Source organism: Lissotriton helveticus, chromosome 12 (assembly GCF_964261635.1).
Source record: "Lissotriton helveticus chromosome 12, aLisHel1.1, whole genome shotgun sequence".
Classification (NCBI taxonomy): Eukaryota; Metazoa; Chordata; class Amphibia; order Caudata; family Salamandridae; genus Lissotriton; species Lissotriton helveticus.
Window position 1 is genome coordinate 305,813,693 of NC_136073.1, and position 25,264 is coordinate 305,838,956.

The 25,264-nt window shown below is 47.1% G+C and overlaps 1 protein-coding gene across 6 annotated transcripts in view; it reads left to right on the forward strand.

Annotated features, from left to right (window-relative positions):
- LOC144799803 (fatty acyl-CoA hydrolase precursor, medium chain-like) overlaps positions 1-25,264 on the forward strand; it is a 447,680-nt gene that overhangs the window by 296,452 nt on the left and 125,964 nt on the right. The window lies entirely within an intron of this gene.

Sequence of the window (25,264 nt, forward strand, 5' to 3'; positions counted from 1 at the left end):
TAGTCAGGGATGAGATCCAGGCCTTATGCCTCTCAGGGCTCTCAAACATCCTGACACTGACCCACCAGCCCCAGGCCTGTACCCGGCGGCTGGACCCAAAACTCGGCTGGCCTCTCCCACACCCGGTCCTCCTCCTTGGGGCTTTGTACCCTCCCACCTGGAGCGGTACCCCTTCCAGAATTGTCAGGGTGCCTGTAGCAGGTGTCCTGCAGAATTCTCCCACCAGTCCAGGGGTTCTATCCTGCAACTGGGCTTCCAGGTCAGCGGGGACACCCTGAAGCTGGCCCTCCAACCTAGGGTCTAAACCCTCGGGCTGCACCGGGGTCAGAGGCGAGGACTCCCTCCCTCTGAACCCCCTTCCAGAGCACTGCACCCTAGCAACTGGAGTGGTAGCCCTAGAAGTGACATGGGTTAGGACACTGATTACAGTTGTCCCACTCTCCAGGTCAGACAACACCTGAACCTGGCTCTCCAACCCAGGGACCAACCTCTGCGGTTGAACACTTGCCCGGCACACCAGGACTTCTTTGGGAGCACGCGTGCCCCCCCTGAGGGTAACACATAACTCCTGTGTTGTGTGATAGTCTGCCTGGCGCAGATCTCCCGGCCCCTGTTTATCTGGCAGTGCGCAAAGATCCCCCAGGACAGAAGTGGTGTCGCCATGGTCATTCACTGGTGACTCAGCCTTTCCGGCTGGCCCCTGACCCATTGGTTCTTCTACTGAGGATTCTCTCCCCCTCTCACCACTCAGTCTGGACTTCTGTACGCTCCACTTAGGAGTGGCACGGCCAGACACCAGAACTAATGGAGGCCTGCTTAAAGACACTCCCAGTTCATCAGACACTAGGGGATCCCCCTCAACGGGTGGTCCATCAGGACAGCCTAGGTTCCCCAACTGGTGTTCCCTTAAAGAACCATCCAGGCTCTGAGACTGGGTTTCGGACACCTTGCGACACGCAGCCCCACACTCACTCCTTCTCCACTGAGACAGAACGTGAGCCCCTACAACCCTCCCACTACAACTGGATCTAGCTGGGCTACTCTGCACCACTTCCGCCACTCTGGGTTGGAAGATACCTGAACCACTCCCCACAGGGTCACTCCCCCATGCCTCTCCAGACCCTCTGGAATCCACCAAAAGGTCTGCCTCCTATGTGAGCTCCCTGGGGTCAGAACACTCTCTTCAACAGGTGTTGGCATAGCTCTGGAAAACATGGACTTACAATATGCTCTCCCTCAATTGGATCCCACAGCCCCCACAGGTGTTAACCAAACTATCCAACACCTCACCATCCAGTGCCTTGCACACGTACTCTACACCACCCTCCTGGGATTGGCAAGACAGTATCTGACTGTCTCTGTCACTCAACCCACACTCCTCGGGGCAGCGTTCCCACTCACATACCAGGACTTCAACCTTGGGGGAACCCCTCTCCCTGCAACTCTCATCTAGAGTCAGTAGAGTGTCCCTCCCACAACTAGGACCATGAACGCCGTGCGTCAGTTCCCCACTCTCCTCAGGGACACTGTGCACCACTGGAGCTACCTCACGTCCCTGAACCTCCTAGTGTATGTTAACCCCCTCCTTCAAGTAAGGCGCCACATCTCTGGGTGTATGCGTACTACTCCCTCAGCACTGGATAACTCAATTTTGCTGCCACCGTCTGAGCTGGACTCCACCTCCAACTCAGCAAAGCTCACTTCCTGAGCTGCCCATATTTCTTCTTCTTGGGCTAAGGCCCTCTGAGCCTCCCCAAGCTCTCTCAGCTCTTCATCAATCTCTCTCAGTCTCTGCTCATGAGCCAAATTCAAATTCAAAAATCTTTATTCGATTGTAGAACATACAATCATAAAAGTACAGTTCGTAAATACACATTTTAAAAACAATTCCAGACAATACATTTCATGTGGCAAATAGAAGACACAGAATACAGTACAAAAAAGAGAAGGTACAGCGGGCACTATGAGCGTGAGCAATATAAGATTAAAAACATAAATTACTATATTGGTTAAAAAACACCTAAAATATTCACAGCATAATTATCCGTCCATACTTTTCCTAAAACAAATAGCTTTTTTTTAAAAGTTACAGACAAATAAGGTACAGTCACAATTCAGTAGTTGTAGGTAATAAAGTGCGGGCTTAATTTGTAAAAAATTCAGTTTTTTAAGACATGGTTTAAGGTATAATTTCCGTGGGATAGAATAATAAGGGCAAATAAAAAGAAAGTGTGCCAGGTCTTGAGGAGACTTACCGACGCAGCCACAAGCTGGCAACACTTCTCCCCGTTGTGCCCCACTTGGTACCGCCAGTAGAAGATGATATAGATCAAAACGGAACCTTGTTAACAGAAACCGTTCATAACTAGTCATAGGCCATGTCAGATAAGGCTCCATTTGTGGGCAGGTTTTGAGTAATAAATGTTTCCTGACACTACCCTTCTGTATCTCAACCTCTTCTCTGTCAGTACATCTTGCCAATAATATGGCGTTTTTTACCAAAACGACATCAGGTTTTGTAATCAAGTTGGGGGCATAAAACAGATCAGAACGGCCTATTGCCGACAGACAATCCCTTATATATTTCACCCACGGAATTTTAAAATTGCTCATGAGCCAGAAGCCAGCTATCTTTTTCTGTTACTTCTAGGGAATTCCTCCTTCTCAGACTCAACTCGTAGTGTTGCCTTCCAGCTGGGTAACTCATACTGAAATAGGGATGCCTCTAGATCCTCCCTGGACCTTCTCTTCGCAGGCAGCCCCCTTTCCTTGCAAAACACACATAGTTCCTATAATGTGTAGACAAACGTGTGCCAGAAGTCAAGTTCAATTTTGCAACAACTAACCAGAGTCATGGTATCAAAAGATACCTCCAGGAGGACACTATAAACAAAAAAACTGTATGTGGTTGTGTTTTGTCTGCACTCACTAGTAGTGTTCACCAATCACTGTACATGAGTCACAAATGCAAGTCCAAATCCTAACTGCTGACCACCAATGTTAGATTTGGGGGTCTCTAGTTGGCATAGGTAGGTACCTGTGACAAATAGGGACCCTTGCGTCTAGTCAGGGTAAGGAGTACACTCATAAAATAACCCCTGCTCACCCCTTGGTAGCTTGGCACGAGCAGACAGGCTTATCTCAGAGACAGTGTGTAAAGCATTTGTGAACACATACAGTAATCCAGTAACAACACTACAGATGGACACCACACCAGTTGTATAATAAAAATAGGTATTCTTTATATAGATTTAACACAAGACCACAAACAACAAAAATCCACAATACTGTACTTAAAATGGTAGGATTAGCTTAGTTCTCTTTATATCTTAAAATGCAACACTATGAGTCAAGGTACCTTTGGATGCGTAACGCTATACAACGAAAGTGTTGTAGGGAAGGTGATGCGTCGGTTCCTGGCTCGCAGGAACGGTGATGCGTCGGTTTCTTACTGCGCTTCCGTGGCGGTGCGGCTTGCAACGCTGTGTGTGTGTGTGTGTGTTTGTATTTTATATAGCACACTTCTACCCAGAGGTCTCGTAGCGCTGTATTCATACCACTGTGGAACCCATCCTGGCTTTCCTGTGAAATGTCCACTCCTGGGCACCCCCAAGGTGAAGCCAGGCATCCAAGCGCTGATGGGGCCGTTGTGGAGAATAAGCAAGCTATTGCCAAGAGTCACAGAGTGGGACCCATGATTAGACTAGGCACCGAGGCGAGAATTATCAGGTCCGGGGAAATTGAGTCCAAGAGCCGCCTAGGCGGGAATCGAACCCTGGTCTCGGGCCAGACCTCTGCATCAGGGTCTGTCGCTCTAACCATTGAGCCACGCTTCTCCGCTGTGATGTGATGAAGATCTGGTTCTATGAAACAAAGATGGCATCTTCTTCTTGATGCGGCCCGCTTCTCCGATGTAGCGAGATGTCTCGACTCGATGCGACAGCTGCATCAGCGACACCCATGTTCAGTGATGCGACGACACCGGCTGCAGCGGCGGCACACTTCTCCGTGGGTGCGAGGCACTTCTTCTGTGCAATGCGACAGCTACAGCGGTGACACCCTTGTTCAGTGATGCGACGGCAGTGGCTGCGACGGCGACACGCTTCTTCGTGAGTCGTGCTTCCAGCTACTTGCGACACTCAGTCCCTCAGAAGGCCCAAAACAGCTGCAGGCACTTCCAAAGAACTCTTGGGGAGCTGGTGGTTGAAGTCTGTTGTCCCTGAGACTTCAGCAGGAGGCAAGATCTTCTCTCAAGCCCTTGGAGATCCTTTACAAGTTGAATAAAGCAGACAAAGTTCCTTTCTTCTTTCTTTGGTAGTCAGGCAACCACTGCAGGCCAATCCCCCAAGCAGCACTTCAGCTTATGGATAGTCTCTCCTCAGTTTCTTCTGGTTCCTCTTGTCAGCAAATGTTTCTTCTTGTTGTCCAAAAGTGATCTAATTCTCTAGTGTTTGCACACAGTACACAGTACACAGTTTATCTTTGTTTTCGAATGGCAGAGAGGCCTTTGCCTAGTCCAAACCAGTTCTGGTCAGTCCTGGAGCACTCTGTTGACATCACTCCTTCTTTCCTTTCACAGTGCAGGGCAGAGACATCAGGCGCACCACAGGAGGTGCAGTCAACATTGCGGAGGGAAGGCACAGCCCTGTTCAGGTCCCAGGTGCAACTCCTCCCTCCCATCTAGATGCAGATCTCTCTATTCACCACTGGGCTGACTCACCCTGTCTCCTGGAATGCCCCAGCCCCTGTCACTCAAACTCCAGACAAGGAATACACAACCTAGCAGAGGCAGGCTTGGATAGTTAGACAAGAAAATACCTACTTTCTAAAAGTGGTATTTTCAAACACAGAATGTTAAAATCAACTTCACTAAAAGATGTATTTTATCATTCTGAGTTCAGGCATATTAAACTCAAATTTCTACCATGTTCCCTGAGTCAGTTATTATTATAAGATGTAATAATCAAACTGCCCATTCTGGCCTATGGGGAATAGGTAGCCTTGCAATAGCGAAAAACAAAAATGGCTGTAATTCCCTACTAGGACATGCCACACACATCAGGGCTTGTCCTACCTTATACTTACAATGCACCCTGCCCTTGGGCCTTCCTATAGGGGTATCTGATATGTAGAAAAGGGAAGGTTTAGGGATTGGCAAGTGGGTGCACTTGCTCAGTCAGCATGGCAGTACCTGACTGCACACAGGCTCTGCAATGGCAAGCCTTAGACACATTTTCAAAGGCTGCTTCTGTGGGTGGCACAACCAGTGCTGCAAACCTACCAGCAGCATTTGGTTTACAAGCCCTGGGCGCTCCTGGTGCACTGCACTAGGGTATGACAGGTAAACCAAATCAGCCAATCATGGAGTCACTAATCCATACATCAATTTTACAATAGGGAGAGCATAGCATATGCACTTTACCACTGATTAGCAGTGGTAAAGTGCCCAGAGTCATAAAACCAATGAAAACAGGTCAGAGAAAGTACAGGAGGAAGGCAAAACGTTCAGGGATGACCCTGCAAAAAGGGCCAAGTCCAACAGAGGGTTACACGTCCACTAACCCATCAGATTCCTTAGCAGAATGGCGGTCAGGAAGAGGCTCAGTCTCCTCCTCCAATCCAACATCAGTCGCTAGGAGCATGCCCACTTCGGACCTCTCCAAGTGGGACTTAAGGCGGTTCACTTGTAGGACCTGCAAAGGGTTCCTTGGAGACTGCAAGTCCACCAGATAGATGACTTTACTCTTGCGCTCCATCACCTCAAATGGCCCAGTCCACTTGTCCTGGAGCGCACAAGGCTCCACTGGGGCCATGACCCACACTTTCTGGCCAGGCTGAAACTCGATCAGTTAGGCATTCAGATCATACCACCGTTTCACCTCTTCCTACTGGCTTCCAGATTTGCCTGAGCAAGTTGTCTGAAGTGCTTAGCCTGATTCCTGAAAGCTAGCATGTAGCTGTATACATCTTGGGGAGGTTTACTGGGAGCTTTCTCCCAGTCTTCTTTAACCAGACTCAGCGGTCCTCTTACAGGTTGCCCATACAGGAGTTGAGGGGACTGAACCTTAAGAACTTCTGCGGTACATCCCGGTAAGCAAACAACAGGCATGGAAAGAGGATGTCCCACTTATGCTTCATGGGTTCACCAAGACCAATAATCATGCCCTTCTGGGTCCAGTTCAATTTCTCAACCAGCCCATTACCCTGGGGGTGGTAAGGAGTAGTGAACTTATAGGTAACACACCATTCCTGCTACAGGGACTTCATATACTTGGATATTAAGTTGGTATCCCAGTCGGATACCACCTCTCTGGGGAACCTCACTTGGAAGAAGATCCCCATCAACGTTTGACCCACCACAGGAGCCGCCACAGTCCGGAGAGGGATAGCCTCAGGGTACCGGGTGGCATGGTCCACCAAGAACAGGATGCACCTGTTGCCAATGGCTTTCTTGGGATCCAGTGGCCCCACAATATCAAATCACACTCTCTCAAGGTGGTTGCTGACTACAGGGAAAGGTCAGAGAGGAGCCTTACACTTCCTCCTACTCTTACCAAGTGCTTGGCAAGTCTGGCAGGACCTATATTGTGTGTCAGAGTTCTTGCTTATTTGGGGCCAGTAAAAGTGGGTGACAAGCCTTTCAAAGGTCTTATCATGCCCCAAATGCCCTGCCAAAGTCACATCATGAGCCAGACCCAGTAGGAAGGTTCTGAAGCACTGGGGACCACCAGCACACATGCTGACCCAGACTCAGCAAACTTAGACTCGCTATAGGAGACCATTCTCCCAGTAAATCCAATGTTATCCAGACTGATCACCTGCTGCCTGGCTTGCAGCCTGCTGCTGCAAACCAACAAACCTTCTGTTTGATATGCATATGTGATTTGTTTAAGGTGGTACTCCCTTTGACGATTGTACTGCTACTATTACCTTCCTTTCCCTCAAATTGTAAAGCGCTCTGATATCCTTCGGAATCATGTCCATGCTATATAAAACTTTATTAATAAATAAATAAACAAGAAGGGCATTCCTGATGCTCCTTGCAGAATTCCTCCCTGGAGAGGCCCTGTTCCAGCTGCCAATGGGTTAGCTCCAGCAGGTCCCCCAGTTCGACCACTTGCTCCCCTGTAGGCTCCAGGGGATCCCCTCAAGGTCTGCTTACTCCCGGCCCGTGGGAACTTTGGAGGCTGGTTTCCCGTGCCCCTGCCTCTTCTCCTTCTGGCAGGTACATTGACCACTCTTTCAGGCTCCAGGTCCTCGTGATTGCCCTTACCGGCTGTCATAGACCGAGTGGTTACACATGCCCACTCAGGCAGACCCAACGTCTTCAAATGAAACTTACGTTCCAACCTCTCCCAAGGGGAACTCTCCATATTATTGCCTAGCAGACAGTCAACAGGCATGGCTGGTCTCACAACTACTTTCAAGGTACTTGAGACCCCCCCACACTCAAAGGGAACCTGTGCCACTTGCGGAGGTACTCTGAGTTGTCAGCTGCTACTACTAGGTAAAGTACGTTGGGAACCACCTGCTCTTCAGACACTAGCTGACAACTAACTGCTGTCTCACTGGCACCAGTTTCTCTCAGAGCCTGTATCCTATGGCCATTTATGGTCACCCCCTTCCCGTATTTTTTAGTGTTAGCAGTCAGGTGGGTTCTTGGAGCCATCTCACTGTGAGACCAGGGTCAGTTCTGCTTGCTCCCACCCCTCCTGTGAACCCAACTACTCCTCCAAGGCTACACTAGTCAACTCATGCTGCGGTGCACTTGTGGGTGCAGTGTTGGCCTACTTGGGACACCTAGGATCCCCTATGAAATGACCCACCTGACCACAACCATAACATGCATGGGGGTCCTTCTCGGCAGACTGACCTGCAGGGACTCATGGATTCTTCTCACTGAGGGGCTGAGAACCCTTCCCTTGGTTCCCTTGGGAATTACTTTGGGGCCCTTTTTAATATGCCTTCTCTTTGCCCTTGTCCCCCCCACACCTTTGGCGGAGTCTTCCACATTACCTTGGTGGACCATGCTACTGACCCAACGGTCCACCTCCTCAGTAAGCTTCCTGGGGTCAGTCAGCTTACTGTCAATCAGATGCTGGAGTAGCTCTAGAAAACAACCACCAGGCAAGTGCTCCTATGCAACCAAATCATAGAGCCCCAGAAAATCATTTACCTGGCTACCCTTCACCCAGCCATCCAGTGCTCTGCAACAATAGGACACATACTCGACAAAAGTGCTTGACTCAAGCTTCTTACAGGCCCTCAACATCTGCCTGTAGAGTTCTGGGGTCAGACCATAGCTCCTGATCAATTATTCATTCATAGGGGCATAAGGCATCTTGTCCTCACCTGGTAAGGCTAGCAAAGTTGCCCTCCCTTCTCTTACAAAGCGGCTCCACAACCCCGCTCCCCAGTCTCTCTCAGGGATTCTGGGGGTCCTCATTGCTACCTCAAATGCCTTAAACCACTGACTAATGTCCTCACTCTTTACAAATCCTTAATCACTTCCTTGGGGATGCATACCCTCCCTACTCCAGGCACTGGCAACAAGCTGCCACCATTGGAACTGGGCACCCTCTTGGCCTTTATGTCCAGTGCCTTTAAACCTCTCTTGTGCTCTAAAAGCATCCTCTGTACCTCCAGGACCAATTTCTGATTCTCTTACTCCCATTCCCTAACCTCTTTCCCCAACTTGAGCTTTGTGAGCTCCAACGCGTGTACTCTTCTTCTCTCTCTCATTCCTCCAACTACTCTGGAGACAGCCCCTTTGAAGACACACTGCTGCACCCCGGGACGTTAGCTTCCCTCCAGGTAGACCCAATAGCCCATCCTGCTGCCCATCTAAAGTCTGAGCCTCCACATAGGCTCCTCTGTATGCACACTAGCATTCCTTGATTCCAACCAGGCCTTTAGCACCTTTTGGTATTCCTCCTTTCTAGTGAGGCCTTTTACTAAGATTTTACATTTCATGAAGACAGCTTTCCATTGTGGCACAGTGTAGGTTTCAACCCTATCTGTTTTACATTCAATATCCATATATGCAAGTGATGCTGGTTTTATCATGGTAAAAATTGGCAGTTCTCAAGTTGCAAAAAATTCCAAGAAGAAAAAGTTCCACCAATTGTATGTTGTCACGTGATGGTCTGCACTATACTAGCAGTGTACACCAATCACTGTATGTAAGGCACAAATGCAAGTCCAGGTCCTCACAGGCCTATCTCAGAGGCAGTGTGTAAAACATTTGCGCACAATTACTGTAATACAGTGAAAACACTACAAATGGACACCACACCGGTTTAGAAAAATAAGTGATCTTTATCTAAACCGAAGAAGACCAAAACGACAAAAATCCACAATAGTTATCAAATTTTAGACATTTAAAAGGTAGAAACAGTTCTGTCTATAGCAAACTATAGATGCAAAACTTTCAATAGAAAGTACTTTGGATGCGTCAAAATCATAAACAAAAGCAGCCGCAGGGAAGGCGATGCATTGGTTCCTTATGCACGGGGAAGGGTAGGCATTGGTTCCTTACTCAAGGGGGGGTGATGCTTCGGTACCTTACTGCCATTCATGGGAGGTAATGCATTGGTTCCTTATTGGAGGGGAGGTGATGCGTCGGTTTCTTACTGCGTGGGGAGGTGATGTGTTAGTTTCTTACTGTGGCCCCAGCGTTGATGTCAACTTGGTGCCCCGGTGCGATGTGTGAGGATCAGGATGCGTTGGTTCTTGATGCGACGGCGGCAACGGCCTCGGTCCCACGATGTGTTGGTTCTTGCAGCTGCACAGCAGGGTCTGCGTCCGAATCGGTGCAGTGCTCTCGGACTACGTAGATCGGTGCACTCGATGCGGCGTGCAGCAATTTCTCCAGCCACGGGTAGGCGCTGCATCTGTTTCTTACGCGATGACAATGTGTGGAAACTTTTCCTGCATGCCGGCGATGCGGCTGAAAGCGGTGTGGATGCGTCTCACTTCTCTTCTTTGCTTTACTTTTCCAGTTCCCAACAGCAGAAACAACCTCCAGAGGCCCAGAACAGCAACAGGCACCTCTTGGCAGGTCAGAACTCCCAGCAAGGAAGTTCAGGAGAGCTGGGGGTGAGGTCTTTTTATCCCTGAGACTTCAAAACAGGAAGCAAGCTCTACTTAAAGCCCTTGGAGATCTTCGTCAAATGGGGGACACAGCACACAGGAAAGTCCTTGTCCTTTTCTTGGCAGACACAGCCACTGCAGGCCAACCCCAGACAGCACACATCAAAGGGGCAGTACTTCTCCTCAGTTTCTCCTGCTCTTCCCCTTGGCAAAGGTTCCTCTTGAATCCCAGACATAATCTAAAGTTCAGGGGCCCGGGTCCCACTCTTTATAGCACACATTCCTTTGTTCTTTGGTGGCATAAAAAGCTCTTTTCCTAGCCAAAACCACTTCTGTACTCTCTGGTGCAGCTTCCTGGCAGGAGGTGCAGACAGCACTGTCAAAGGCAGACCAGGTCTATTTAGTCCAACTCTGACTCATCCAGAAAAGGCAGGACCCACCTCAACCCCCTTAGCGGCTGTCTACAGTGAAAGCATATCCCCAGCCCGTCACTCCAAAACCAGAAAGTCAATACACCACCTAGCAGAGGCCAACAGGATGGCTAAGTAAGAAAATACCTACTTTCTAAAAGTGGTATTTTCAAACACAGATGAAAAAATCATCCTATTCTGAGTACAGGCATACTAAACTTTACCTTCCAATCTTATCCCAATGGGAAGTTATATTTATAAGATGGTATAAATTAACACCCATTCCATCCCATGGGACAGATAGCCTTGCAATAGTGAGAAACAAAATTGGCAGTATTTCACTATCAGGACATGCCTCTCACATCAAGACATGTCCTACCTTTCACATACACTGGACCCTGCCTACAGGGGTACCTTGGGCCTACCTTAAGGGTGACTCACATGTAAGAAAAGGAAAGGTGAGGGCCTGGCAAGTGGGTGCACTTGCTAAGTCGACATGGCAGTACCAAGCTGCAAGCATACACTGCAGTGGCAGGTCTGAGTTACATTTACAAGCGACTCACATGGGTGGTACAATCTGTGCTGCAGGCCCACTAGCAGTATTTGGTTTTCAGGCCCTGGGCACACACAGATCACTGTACTAGGGACTTAACAGTAAACCAAGAAGCCAAGGAAAACACCAATCCATAACAACAATTTACAAAGGGAGCACTTGCACTTTGGCACTCAACAGCAGTGGCAACAGGCCCAAAGCATCGAGACCAGCAAAAATGAAGTCCAACACACCAGGAGGCAAAGGCAAAATACAGGGGAAACCCACACCAATGATGCCAGGTCTAACAGAACATGGTAACACCGTCACATGTCACAGTGGTAACACCGTAAGGCTCCTAACTCTGTAACGTTAAATTCTCCTGCAGTAGCAGCTTGTGGAGGGAGTGCCGCGGGGCGGTGGGGCGTGGCGGGGTGGGGGAGGGGCAGGGTGGAGGGTAGTAAACTCCAGCTCAGGGCCAATGTAAATAAATAAATAAATAAAATGAATTTCATCGCTCGCGCTAAAACGCATTTGGCGTTTCAGCGCATGCAATGAAATTAGTTTTATTTATTTGTTTACATTACTCCGGTTGTGCCGTGAGCCAGAGTTTACTACCCCCCACCCTGGCCCGCCCCACTGCCCCGTGGCACTCCCTCCACGAGCCGCTACTGGTCTCCTGTGTTCTAAACTTAATTGTGTATGGTTGAGGTTTGAACATATGGGTAGGCAGGAATACAGGATGTTCAATGAGGGGAGCGCCAACGGCAAAAGAGAGAAATATCAGAACTGTTATAAAACCAGATAATTTAGAAGGAACTGTGCTAAGAGTGTTCACAGCTTAACAAAAAAGTCAGGTCAAATATACAGGATCATTCACATACATTGAAGTATAAAGGAATGATGTTGTCTTAGACTCTGGAAAGGTGTAGAGTATATCCTGCTTGGTCAGGGTGAATTCAAGTATTTACTTTGGTCCCAGATGCAGCAAATGGGTATTTGAAGAGATAGTGTGTTAGACCACTATGGTTGAAGGATTATGATTTGGAGTGGCAGAACTGAATTGTATATATCAAGCTGTTTGGAAGTGTAAGATTATTCACTTATTTGATGTGTTGTAAATCATATTTGTTTTCATATTTTTTTAAAACACTGTTCTATTTGAACCTAGTTGTTATTGTTCAACTTTTTGTATTCCAACAACAACTAAATATTTAAATTGTATTGTTATCTACAGTATAAATAGGTACATTGTTTCTTTTCATAAGGGAGAAGATGTGTTGTGGCTCACTAGTCAATGTGTACAGCCAGTGACCAGATACTAGAATGTGGAGCCTTTGAGTATTGTATGTTGTTATGGGCATTCTGTAAACTGATCAGCCAGAGTCCTGGCTATCTTGCTGATGGTTGGGGGTCTTTGTGTAGTACTCTGCAACCAATATAAGATTTCAAAGTTTACCTGGGATTTATTTGTACCCATTTACTATAATCTTTAGTCAGGGCAACCCTGACAGTCTGAGCTATTCTACAACTTCTTTGTATCTTAGAGGTGAGCATCATTCTGCATGAAAGCAGACCTGCAGCAAGAACTCCAGATGGAGGACTATGTAAGTGCCATGAATCACATTTATGAATTCCTCTGTTGCTCTGCACAATATATTGCTGACATGGGTGATAAGGGTTGCCTGCAACCAATATATAGTATCCCCTTTTTTTATTTAGTTTGGTTCCTTATGTCTTCATCAAAGTGATGACAGGAATGGCAGCCTACCACTGGTACAAAGGGGGAGCACATCTACCTTCGCATGTAAGACTGTTTGGACAAAGCTCCCACACTCCAGGTAGCACAGAAACTCTATTCACCGGATCCGTCCGCTGCTTTATAAGTTGGGACTATCCGTAAATATGGGAAATTGTTTTACTTCCTTCCTAGGGGATCACCTTAAATAGAGAGACTTGATATTTCTCATTCCTTAGAGGGGTGAGACGCTCAGTCAATCTTGGGCCCACTTTCACTTCGTGCATGGCGGTTCTGGGGCTTAGAGATTTTTTTTAATGGAGGAAATTTAAAAAAGGAAGGACCAGAGTCCTTCTGTAATTGCAATTTGATGCATTGCGGTTTTCATACTGACGCCAGCCCTAAAGCCTGACTGAGGTTGGTTTAGATGGTTGTTATCAATAGTAACATCTTTAAGGCTTTAAAAAATCTCATAGTACTTTATATAGGATGGGAATGTTGGAGACTGGCGAAAGTAATTCAGAGACTCGGTATCAATTTCTAGTGGCACTGCTTTAGGTCATCAGAGATTACTCTTTGAGCCAGGGAAGTGTTGACTAAATTTAGTTTAGACAGGAGTAATCAAACTGGGGGTGCTTTTGCAAAATGAGGCTGGAATGGGATCTTTGAAGCCTTTGTTTCTAGCAATGCTGTGAGTAATCTCTATGAAATAAGATCAGACATTTATAATTTCCTGAGATGAAGCAAATCAGGTTCGACCATTTTTTCGCCCAAGAGAGTTCTGTTTTTCACTTCATCTTCAAAAGATGTATAAAACCTCTGATGGGTATCAGTCATTTAGACTGCATTTATCATGTTTAGAGGTTTTCATATTCTGCTACGCTATTTCTCATCGTCCTTTAGAGGTTTTTACTGCACTAAATTAATTTCTGACCTGGCAATTGCATCTATGGTCTTGGAAAATAATTTCTTTCTACTTTGTCAGCTGTGGTACCTGTAACAAGAAGCAGTTATGGGTCTGGCCTATTATCTTGCCTTATTTAGCTTTCTTTTAGAGCTCCTGAACAGAGTTCTTGATTTTTGGGCTTTTAAGTTCTTGGGTTGCTAATTCTTCCATAGTCCCGATCATGTTCTCAGTGTAGTGGTCAGAGACCAATGTTTAATCAAGCTCTCCTAAAGACCATTGGGGATTGTTGGCAACTTTAAAGTCAACTGTGGTTAGGTTGACATCCTTGCAGTATCTTGTCAATTTTTTAGTTTTCCTGATAAACCTATAGCCAAATATAAGATCTAAGAGGTAGCCGTTCTGGTGGATGCCGCCTAGCACAGCTGATTGAGTTCATTATTTAGGAAGACTGAAAACAGTAGGTAGATGTTGTAAATAAATAGTAACTCCAGTAGGTAAATAACTGAAGTTTATTGGAGCATAAACAGTAGTCTCCCTAACGCTTGCTGGCCAGGCACAGAACTGACTCTCACAGAATTCTACATGAGTCAGAGCCATCTAGAATCTGGAATACAAAGTAAGAGCATAGAGAACAAGAACCATAGAGTAACACATAAAAAGCAATATACAACACAGCTCCCCTCTTAATACAGAAAACATAAAAATAATGAATAGCAGTTGTCAATGGAGAAAAGAATAAAGAAATTAATCACACCAAAAATCATTCAAGTACAAAGGTGGTCTACGGTACCTTGAACTTCTGACACTTCCAGGATTGGACACAGTACTAGAAATTGAAAGGTTTGAAGTATTGTTGGAAGCACTACCACTAGGCAGAGAATCCGTAGCATCACCACCTCCATCACTCTGCCTGGGAAGAGGATATGAATGAGAACTGGAAGAATCTTCCAATGAAGTAAACATATAACCACTATTCCTACCATTATTTACATTTTTACCAAAAGACGAATTGGAAGAAAGAATTTTACCATCTTTCCTTTTCTGATATAAAGCCACCCTTCTGAAATTCCATCTTTCACCATTAGTCAGAGTAACATATTGTGGAAAAACATTTTTTACAGTATAAGGTCCTCTAAGCTTGGATAATCCACTGGTGACTCTCCCTGGCTTCACCTTAACTAGATCACTCTTTTGAATGAATGAATGAATGAAAATTGATTTGTATTGCGTGAACTTAGCCCAACGGGCATCAAGGCGCAGTCCACACATAAACATTTATCCTAATACAGAAAATAATTTAATAATAAGCCTGAGAGAAGAGCCAAGTCTTCAAAAGCTTCCGGAAAGTGGCCAAAGAGGGTTGGTTGGAGAGTTCGGGGGGAGATTGTTCCACAATTTAGGAGCCCGAGTAGAGAATGTTCTTCCACCCCATTTCACTTTTTAAATCTGGGGACGACGAGCAGATTTCTGCTGATGAACGGAGGGATCTTTTAGGGGAATAGGGACTGACAAGAGTCTTTATACCTTCGGGGGCAGAACCAAACACTGCCCTGTGGGCCAAACAAATGAGCTTGAAGGAAATCCTGGCATGCATGGGAAGCCAATGGAGATCCTTCCTGGCCTGAGTTGCGGATGTAAGCCTGGGTAGCTTTAGGACCATCCTAGCGGCAGAATTTTGGACCATCTGAAGATGATGGAGGGATTTCTTAATTATGCCCCCATACAACGCATTACAGTAGTCGAGCCTGGAAAATACCAGGGCGACTGTTGCCTGCTTGCGGGCGTCAAATGACAGGTAGGGGGTGATCTTTTTCAGCATGCGGATGGTATTGCAGCAGGTGGATACTGTTCTGTTGACCTGAAGGTCAAAGGAGAGGGCCGAGTCTATGAGGACACCAAGGTTTCTGGCTGAGTTGGTAGGTTTAGGGCAGTCTCCCAGAGAAGGGGGCCACCAGTCTTCGGACCAGATGTCGTGGTTTCCTCCAAAGACTAGGACCTCCGTCTTCTCCCCATTGAGCTTTAAGTAGTTACGCACCATCCATTGCAGACTGCCTCCATACAAGTTCGAAATTTGGAGGCAGCCTCTTTGGCCGGTGAGGTGGTGGAAGTGATAATTTGGGTATCGTCTGCATAGGACAATATTTGATACCCAAAAGGTCTTATTACCTTGGCAAGTGGGGTTACATAGATGTTAAATAACAAGGGGCTCAGGGAGGAGCCCTGAGGAACCCCACATTGCACGGCCTGGGAGGGGGACAAAAAACTACCAAGCTGGACCCTTTGTTGTCTCTGGGAGAGGAAAGAAGATAGGAGACTCAATGCAGTTCCCCCTACCCCTATCCCCTTCAGCCGGTCCACCAGGATTGAAGGGGATAGGGTATCAAATGCTGCTGTAAGATCAAGTACCACCAATAGTGCGGTCTGCCCTCTGTCCACTTCGGAGCGGATGTTGTTAACTACGACAGTGAGGGCAGACTCGGTGCAATGGGCAGCACGAAACCCATGCTGGGAAATGTCAAGAAGACCCATCGTCTCTAAATGGGTAGTAAGATGAGAATTAAGATGGGCCTCGAGTATCTTTGCCGGGGCTGGAAGCAGAGATATTGGCCGGACATTTTTTAAAACTTCAGGATTTAAGGAAGATTTCTTTAGAAGGGGCTTGACAACCGCCGATTTCAATTTTCGAAAAAGAAGTCTGTGAGCCAGTAACATCATTCTGATGCTCTTCATTAGATATTCATTTTTTTAACCATGATGGTGTTAACTTGGTACTTGGAACTCTACCACGCATAATTTGAAAAGGCGATTTGTCTTTGAAACCATGAAAGGTGGTACGATATGCATATACCACATCTTGGACTAAATCATTAACAGGAGTCCCTTGTGTAAGAGCCATTTGGATAGTTCCTTTAACAAGTCTGTTTAAGCGCTCACACAAACCATTACCCTGCGGGTTATAGAGAGAAGTCCTATGATGTGTAATAGCAGAACTTCTCAAAAAGGAACACATATAGGTCGATTCCGATCCGGTAAAATGCGCTCCGAATCGTCGTACGGAGAGTTTTTTCCCCATACGAATCGTACCCGTAGACGTCCCGTACGTACGACGAAGTACGATCCGTACCAGGTGCCAAACTCCGTACGAGTCATACAGGACTCCGTACGACTCAGATCTCCGTACGAGTTTCACTCGGAACCGGCTGTACGCGACATCACTATGGTTCGCGGCTGGTTTTTACGACCCAGCAAGTACGATCCGTGTCGGGTACGCGCCGTACAACCCTTTTCCTACGGGAGCCGAAAACAGTCGTAAACGCAGAGTTCGCGCCGAAACAGGTACGAAACGCCCCCCCGGGTACGGCACGTACACCCCATGATCGCAGGGGTACGCGCCGTACGCCTGTAATCATGCGGGGTACGTGCCGTACACCCAGCACACATGGGGTACGCACCGTACGGTGTACGGCACGTACCCCATGTACGCTGGGTGTACGGCACGTACCCCGCATGATCACAGGGGTACGGCGCGTACCCCTGCGATCATGGGGGGTACGTGCCGTACGGTGTGTAGGTGATCGTGTGCTTTTCCGTACGAATCGACGTGTACCGTACCAATCGCGCCCGGGTCGGCTGATCGGGATCGGAATCGTCCGGTCGTGCGGCGTCCGTACGAGTCGTACGGAAACGGCTCCGGATACGAATCGTACGGACGGGGATTTTACCAGATCGGAATCGACCCCATAGTATGAGACACTAAGGGGTCGATTCCGATCCGGTAAAATCCCCGTCCGTACGATTCGTATCCGGAGCCGTTTCCGTACGACTAGTACGGACGCCGTATGACCGGACGATTCCGATCCCGATCGGCCGACCCGGGCGCGATTCGTACGGTACACGTCGATTCGTACGGAAAAGCACACGATCACCTACACACCGTACGGCACGTACCCCCCATGATCGCAGGGGTACGCGCCGTACCCCTGTGATCATGCGGGGTACGTGCCGTACACCCAGCGTACATGGGGTACGTGCCGTACACCCACCGTACATGGGGTACGGTGCGTACCCCATGTACGCTGGGTGTACGGCACGTACCCCGCATGATCACAGGGGTACGGCGCGTACCCCTGCGATCATGGGGTGTACGTGCCGTACCCGGGGGGGGCGTTTCGTACCTGTTTCGGCGCAAACTCTGCGTTTACGACTGTTTTCGGCTCCCGTAGGAAAAGGGTCGTACGGCGCGTACCCGACACGGATCGTACTTGCTGGGTCATAAAAACCAGCCGCGAACCGTAGTGATGTTGCGTACAGCCGGTTCCGAGTGAAACTCGTACGGAGATCTGAGTCGTACGGAGTCCTGTACGACTCGTACGGAGTTTGGCACCTGGTACGGATCGTACTTCGTCGTACGTACGGGACGTCTACGGGTACGATTCGTATGGGGAAAAAACTCTCCGTACGACGATTCGGAGCGCATTTTACCGGATCGGAATCGACCTATAACTGTGTGTCATTATTGGTAATGATAACACTAGGAAACCCTTCCTGTTGAAATAAGGACCTTAAATGCTGAATAGTTGTCTCAGTGGTAATGTCTTTAAGAAATTCTACAGAAAGCCATTTACTAAAAAGGTCAATGGAAACTATGGCAAACCGCTGCGACAACGGTAACTCCCCCATTGGGCCAATAAAATCAATGCATACAGTGTGCCAACGTAGATCAGGATGGGATAATTTCCCTATTTTTGAACCCTAAGCAATCTTCAACCTTTTTTCGCTTTCTTTACAAAAAGAACATGACTCAATCCAAGAGGAAACCTGAGAGTTCAACCCAGGCCACCAGAAATTTGCCTTTAACCACTGTCGAGTCAAAGTATGACCAAGATGGCCTTCGTGTGCTAAAGCTATCAACTTTGGTCTTAGAGTAGAGGGTGGAACACATTTTTTTCCACGCATTAAAACATAATCATTAGACAATGAAAATTCATCAATCACTTTTAAGAATGGTCTGACATTAACACTAACACAGCTCTCTCTCCTGGACCCAAATCTCATTAGTTGAATAACTTCTTTTAATGTGATATCATTTGTCATGGCATCAACCCACTCCTCTTTTGAAAATGAACCCTCACATAAATGAAGAACATCATCAATCCATGCAATATTTCCATCAACCTTTTCAAGACTAAAGTCCATGTTATCAGTTACTTCAGTATGGACAGAAAGTCTGGACAAACAGTCTGCTTGAAAATTCCTCCACCCCTGTAAGTGAGAAATTTCAAAATGATACTCCTGTAATTTAGCAGCTAGTCTAGCAAGTCTAGGAGAACCAGAACTAGAACCTCCAGGCGAAATGATGCGAACAAGGGGCTTGTGATCAGTTTTTAAGTTCAATTTTGTACCCCACAAGTAGGTACGGAAATAGTGCGTACCCCATGCTGCAGCCAAAGACTCTTTCTCAATAACAGAATAGTTTTTCTCAGAGGGGGAGAGAGAGCGTGAGGCAAAGGCAATGGGGTGAACACCATCCTTGTGCTTCTGTAACAGAGCAGCCCCGATACCAGAGGCACTGGCATCTACCATGAGTGTGGAGGTTTTACTAGTATCAAAAGGTGCAAGGATTTCAGCATTACAGATGTCTTCCTTTATGTTTTTGAAACAATTTTCGTGTTCACTACACCACACAAATTTACAACCTTTCTTGAGAAACTCTCTTAAAGGTATGGTTTTCTCAGAGAATTTCTCCGCAAATTTAGAATAGTATTCAATCAACCCCATAAAGGAGCGCAACTGATCTTTGTCCACAGGACTGGGGGCAAGACGTACTGCTTCCAGAAGATCTTTCTTTGGTTTTACTCCATCAGCTGAGATCTCATGCCCTAAATACTCTATATTCTGCACAAGAAAAGAACATGTTTCCTTTCGTAAAGTAAGACCAGTGTCCCAGATCCTGCGCAGAACATCTTTGAGTACCCGGTTGTGACTAGCTTCCGTGTCTCCAAAGAGTAAGATGTCATCTTGGAGGAAAACCACGTTACGTATGCCTTTGAAAATTTCACTTACCATCCTTTGAAACACACTGGCTGCCAAAATTAATCCAAACGGAAGCCGTGTGAATTGGAATATTCCCTCAGAGGTCACAAAAGCAGTGAGTTGTTTTGAAGTTTCATGCAGTCTAACCTTATGGTATGCACTCTTCAGGTCAAGCTAAGAAAAAAATTAGCCCCCTGAAGAGTAGACACCATTTCACCTATGTTAGGCAAAGGGAAAGTGTCTGCAATTACACATTTGTTTAAAGACCTGAGGGCAACACAATACCTCAGTTTACCGTTAGATTTTCTCGAAATCACGACCGGAGAAACCCAAGCAGAGGCTTCTACCGGCTAGATAACACCACTCTGTAACATGTCATCTATCAGGGATTTCACTTCATCCCTAACGGACAAAGGAATTCTCCTTAGTTTATGTTGTCTGAGAACACTATTTTTCTTTAATTTGATGAAATGAGAATACCCTTTCAGTTCCCCTAATTCGTCATTAAACACAGACTTGAACTCTTGGAGAATACTGTCAACACTTTCGTCTTCAATTACCATGACCTGGTTCCTAGCCCTACGATTTATAATAATATAAAGGTCATATTGATGTACCCAACCCAAAATGGGTGGGCCATCCACTGAGACATAAACTCTTCCAAAAGTAGACCTATTTTCAAAAACAACATCACTGTCAAAATAGCCAATGATGTCAATTTTTTCTCCTTGAAAGCCAGTGGGAGAAATGTCACCAGGTGCAAGAATCTTTTCCTTCCATATGCTTCTGAACATAACTTGAGGTATGATTGTATAGCGAGAACCAGTGTCCACCATCAAGAACACTTCATGACCATCAATGTAGAAGAGAGCTTTAGGTCTGTTTAGACGCTTCTCCTCTCCTACAATATCCGCATCATTGACAACAAGCAGTTTGTCTCTTTCTCTTAAGTCTTTACGTATGCAGTCCTCTACGACAGCCACTCTCTGTCTGTTTTTAGACTTACACATCTTTGAAAAGTAGCCCACACGGCCACATTTGCGGCACTCTTTATTAGCTGCAAAGCAAAACCTGGCTTCAGAAGAATGACTGAAACTCCCACATCTTGAGCATTCTTTGTTATTAGAAGTACTCTTTCTGAGAAAGGTCTTGTTCTTATTTTTAACAACTGCAACTGAATCTTCTTCACAGTGTACACAAACTGGATTTATTCTTTTCTCAGAAACCTCAGAAATATCTTGTTGTGCGAAGCTCTTTTTGTGAGAGTCAATAACATTCATACAATCTTCAGATTGCTCGATTACTTTTGCAAGATCAATAGCTGCCTTTAGAGTAGGATTCTTTGCCGCCCACAGTCTTTCCTGTATTTGTTTATTTTTGCACTGCACTATTAGCTGATCCCTAAGGAGCTCATCATTCATGGCCCCAAATTTGCATTTAATGGATAATTCTCTCAGGCGTGCCACAAATTTGTCTATGGATTCAGCTTCTCTTTGGTGTTGTGTGTAGAATTTATAACGACTCATTACAAGATTCTCCTCTTTTGTGAATCTCACTTCCAATCTGGCAATGGCTTCCTTATATTCATCAGGCATAGCTTGCCCATTGGCTTGTAAAGCTATAGGTAGGAATCTAAAAATTCTCTGTCCTTCCTTCCCAAGGGTAGTAAGGAGAATCGCTTTTTTGCGCTTTGCAGAGAATTCCTGCCCATCTAAATCTTCCAGATAGTTGTACAAAAAGATGAACCAATCCTCCCATGGGATTTGTGGATTGCCAACTTCACTCAGGAACGGAGGTGGCAAAATTACATTCACCGAAACATTTCCTTGTTGAGCCATGACTAGATAAGGTTTCACACCTCACACAGAAAAATATTTTACGTGATGATGATGAACCTCGACTGACAGCACACTGACAATGTTCTTCTAATAATTGAAGATGAAATTCCTTGTTACAAAAGAATTCATACACAGTAATTCCCCACTTCGTTATGATAATGTCACATACCTCTTGAAAATTTACTTGATCGGAGTCTCAGGAGACAAGGAAAGAGCTTTGATAAGCTGCGAAGAAATGTGGACGAAAAACGGACTTCAAACACTGTTAAAAATGGCTGCGATTCAGAACGAGGCTTGCAACACCTGAAACTGAGGCTTGACACGCACCGCGTTGTGTAACAATGACGCGTGACCTCAGAGAGTAGGCATTACTGTTCTCTCTCCTTCTCGCTCTCACACGCGTTGCTAGGCTGCAGTGTGACGCATGAAGTCGGAGTTAGCGCGCAGAGAATGCAAGGCCAAAATCAAATATCGCAGGCTAATCACTGTCCGTTGGGCATTGCATTTTCCGAATTTTACAACCATGAAACTCCTTGGAACCGAAGAAAAATATATTCTTCACCCTCTCAGAAACCGAAGATTTCTTTCACGTCGTGGGTCTTCAGCGATGAGGAACTGCTGCTCGTGACGACAGGATATCTTACGTAGAAGATCCGACTCCGCTCCAGGACAACATACACCTTCTATGATCCTCTGGCCAACAGGTATCGTCGCCAAAAAGTGTTGTAAATAAATAGTAACTCCAGTAGGTAAATAACTGAAGTTTATTGGAGCACAAACAGCAGTCTCCATAATGCTTGCTGGCCAGGCACAGAACTGACTCTCACAGAATTCTACATGAGTCAGAGCCATCTAGAATCTGGAATGCAAAGTAAGAGCATAGAGAACAAGAACCATAGAGTTACACATAAAAAGCAATATACAACAGGAGACAGCTGAGTGACTGGAATCACCCAGTGTAAATCACAGTCTCCTAGGAAGATGTTATTAGAGGATGAGACCATTTTTCTCTCACCATATCTATACATTGTTCGACAAACATGAGGCAGCCTCTGAGTTTAGAGAGGTGAGAAGTCGATAATACACTTATACACTAGAAACCAGGATTCAATGTCTCTAGCATGGCAATAGGTTTGTCAATGGCCAGAGAAGAGGGGTTGTGTGCCAGTGTGGAAGAGTAAGTGATGCAGGTCCCACAAGTTGAAAGTCTGGGGGAAACACATTCATTTGTAAACACTTTGTATAGGAGCTGCAGCAGGATACCACTACTTGGTAAAAACAGAGCTTAACAACCACACTTCATCCACTGAAATTTGAGGTCTTCTGTCAGTGCTTTATAATGAAAAGGTTGAACTCATTCTAACCATCTAAGCCAGCTGATGCTTGACATTTGTAACGTAACTCTCACCCATGGGGGCGTGGCCAAGCCACCGACCATCATGGCCGCACAGCGTTGAAGGTCCGCCACCCATCCCAGCTATACTGCCGTATCCCCCACATTACCGGTGGCAGTCACCCTGAGTTTGGCACTGCTATATTACAGAAGACACGCTGAGTATGCCGATCAGACATGCTCTCGGAGCGGTGGTTCTGTACTGGAGTTCCGGTGAGTGAAAAGCTGAGGGGTGGAGCATGTAGCAGCTGTGGCCTGATCCTTTGCCTGGCAGTGCGGTGGAGGAGTGACGGCGATCGGTAGCTGGGGCCTGTCTTTGCGGGATGCAATGTTGCAGTGAGTGTACCGGCCGCAGGTCTGCCTCCGTGCTCTCCCCCTTACACGCTGTTTGAGGCTCGGTAGGGGCACAGCCATGCTTAGCTATCTTCGGACCGCATCGCACTCTTCTGCTGATTCCCTGAGGCCCCGTGGGTGAGCCCAGGAAGCGGCCAGCTGGTCGCTGTGAGGTTAGGAGGCGGGGAGAGGCTAGGGGCAGGCTATTGCTCCCTATGCCCGGTTGCCTCCTGACCCGTCTCTACCTACACACGGCCCTTCCGAAACACGGTCTGCGGCCGCTGGACCTACCATCCGGCCACCACATATTGCTGGAAGCCCTTTCCAGCTGCTGCCACTCCATTTCACTCTGAAGCAAGAGCCAACATTCACACAGGTGTCGGGCCTACATTACTCTGCCAGTGCCCCTCGCATCGCCCGTATTTAGCCTTCTGCACAGCCCCAAAGGGTGCCTCAGCCTCCCCAAGCACCACGACTTGAGCCTTGCTGTTATATTGCATCGGAGCGACTCGCCACTGCGTGCCCGTATAATGGGACAGATTGTCTGCGCCCTTTGAGCTAACTGCCACTGGCCCACCGTACAACTCCAGTGGAGTCCGATCATCCCTCAGTGCCAAGACCTAGGCCTGGACGGTACCCTACTATGGAAAGTCTTGATTTGTGCGCCCACTTCCTGGGGCTTCTGCAATTTCTCTTGCCAAATTGCCCAGGGGAAAACAACGCCTGTTCCGTCGCAGCCTGAAGCTCCAAGTGCAGATCCCCCATCTCTCTCTAGCACTGGTCTATGGCTTCCACCTTCTCTTCCTGCAACCGTTATAGGGACCCCTCTACCGCAGGCCTGCTTGCTCCGCTGTGTCGCGGCATGGGCCGCAAAGATCCCAAGCAGAAGACCTCCCCTTTGAAAAACTTGTGGAGAAGGTTCCAGAGGAGAGCACCAGCATGGCGGAGGGTGGACAGGGAGCAGACCGTGTTGATGACTCCTCTGTCCCATCCACCTCACTGCTTCAGGAGATAAGAGTGGGCTTTAGAGCATTAGATGGGCGATTTGAAACTCTTGAAAGAATCTTGAAAGCCTAGGGGCCAAAATCCAAGTTTATGACCAACGCCTAGACGTGGCGGAGGCACCAATCTCGGACATTGAGGATGGTACTGCGCAATCCCTCAAAAGGTTAGAATGGGTGGAACGTATCCTCAAGGAGGTGGCAATGAAGAACGAGAACGTCGAAGCGAGAAGCAGATGAAACAATATCCATATCCTAGGAGTGCCTGAGAAACCGCCACGGGCCGACTTGACCTATTTGTTGAGACTTTACTGGCCTACATGTTTGGGAAAGAGTTCTTTACCACCGGATTCATGGTGGAGCGTGCTCATCGTACCTTAGGCCTGCAGCCCAACCTGTGCTGCCCTTCACAATCAATCATCATGCGCAATATGAACTTTTGGGATCACAACACTGCGCTACACATCTCTGGGGAACGCGGGGACACCACGTGGCAGGGCTCCAAACTGGCTTTCTACCCGTACTTTACCATCATGGTGCAGGAGTCCCCTTGCAAGTACAATGGGGTCAAGGCCACCCTCAGGGTCTTAGGCTTGAAATACAGCATGTTACACCCTGCCAGATTGGGAGTAGATGTTAATGGCCAGGCTATCTTTGAGAATCCTACAGAGGTACAGGCCTTTTGCCACACTTACAAACAAAACAACAATTAGGCGACTGCTGGCAGAGGTGGGCTCTCCGCTCCTCATGGTGGCTCCGATGCAAGCATGGACCTCTTCTCATGTGCCGGAACTGGCTCACTCTCGAGTTGATTCTTTTCCATTATAGCAGGATTGTATGTGGATAATACTACTCTTCATTTTATAATGTTCTAAAAAGCTGGTCGTCTGAAGTGGCGTTGCCACCCTCCTTGATGTATACCTTGGGTTCATTTCTCGTTCCGCAGATGTACCATTCCAGGGTTTTCTCATTCCACTGTAAAGCCAA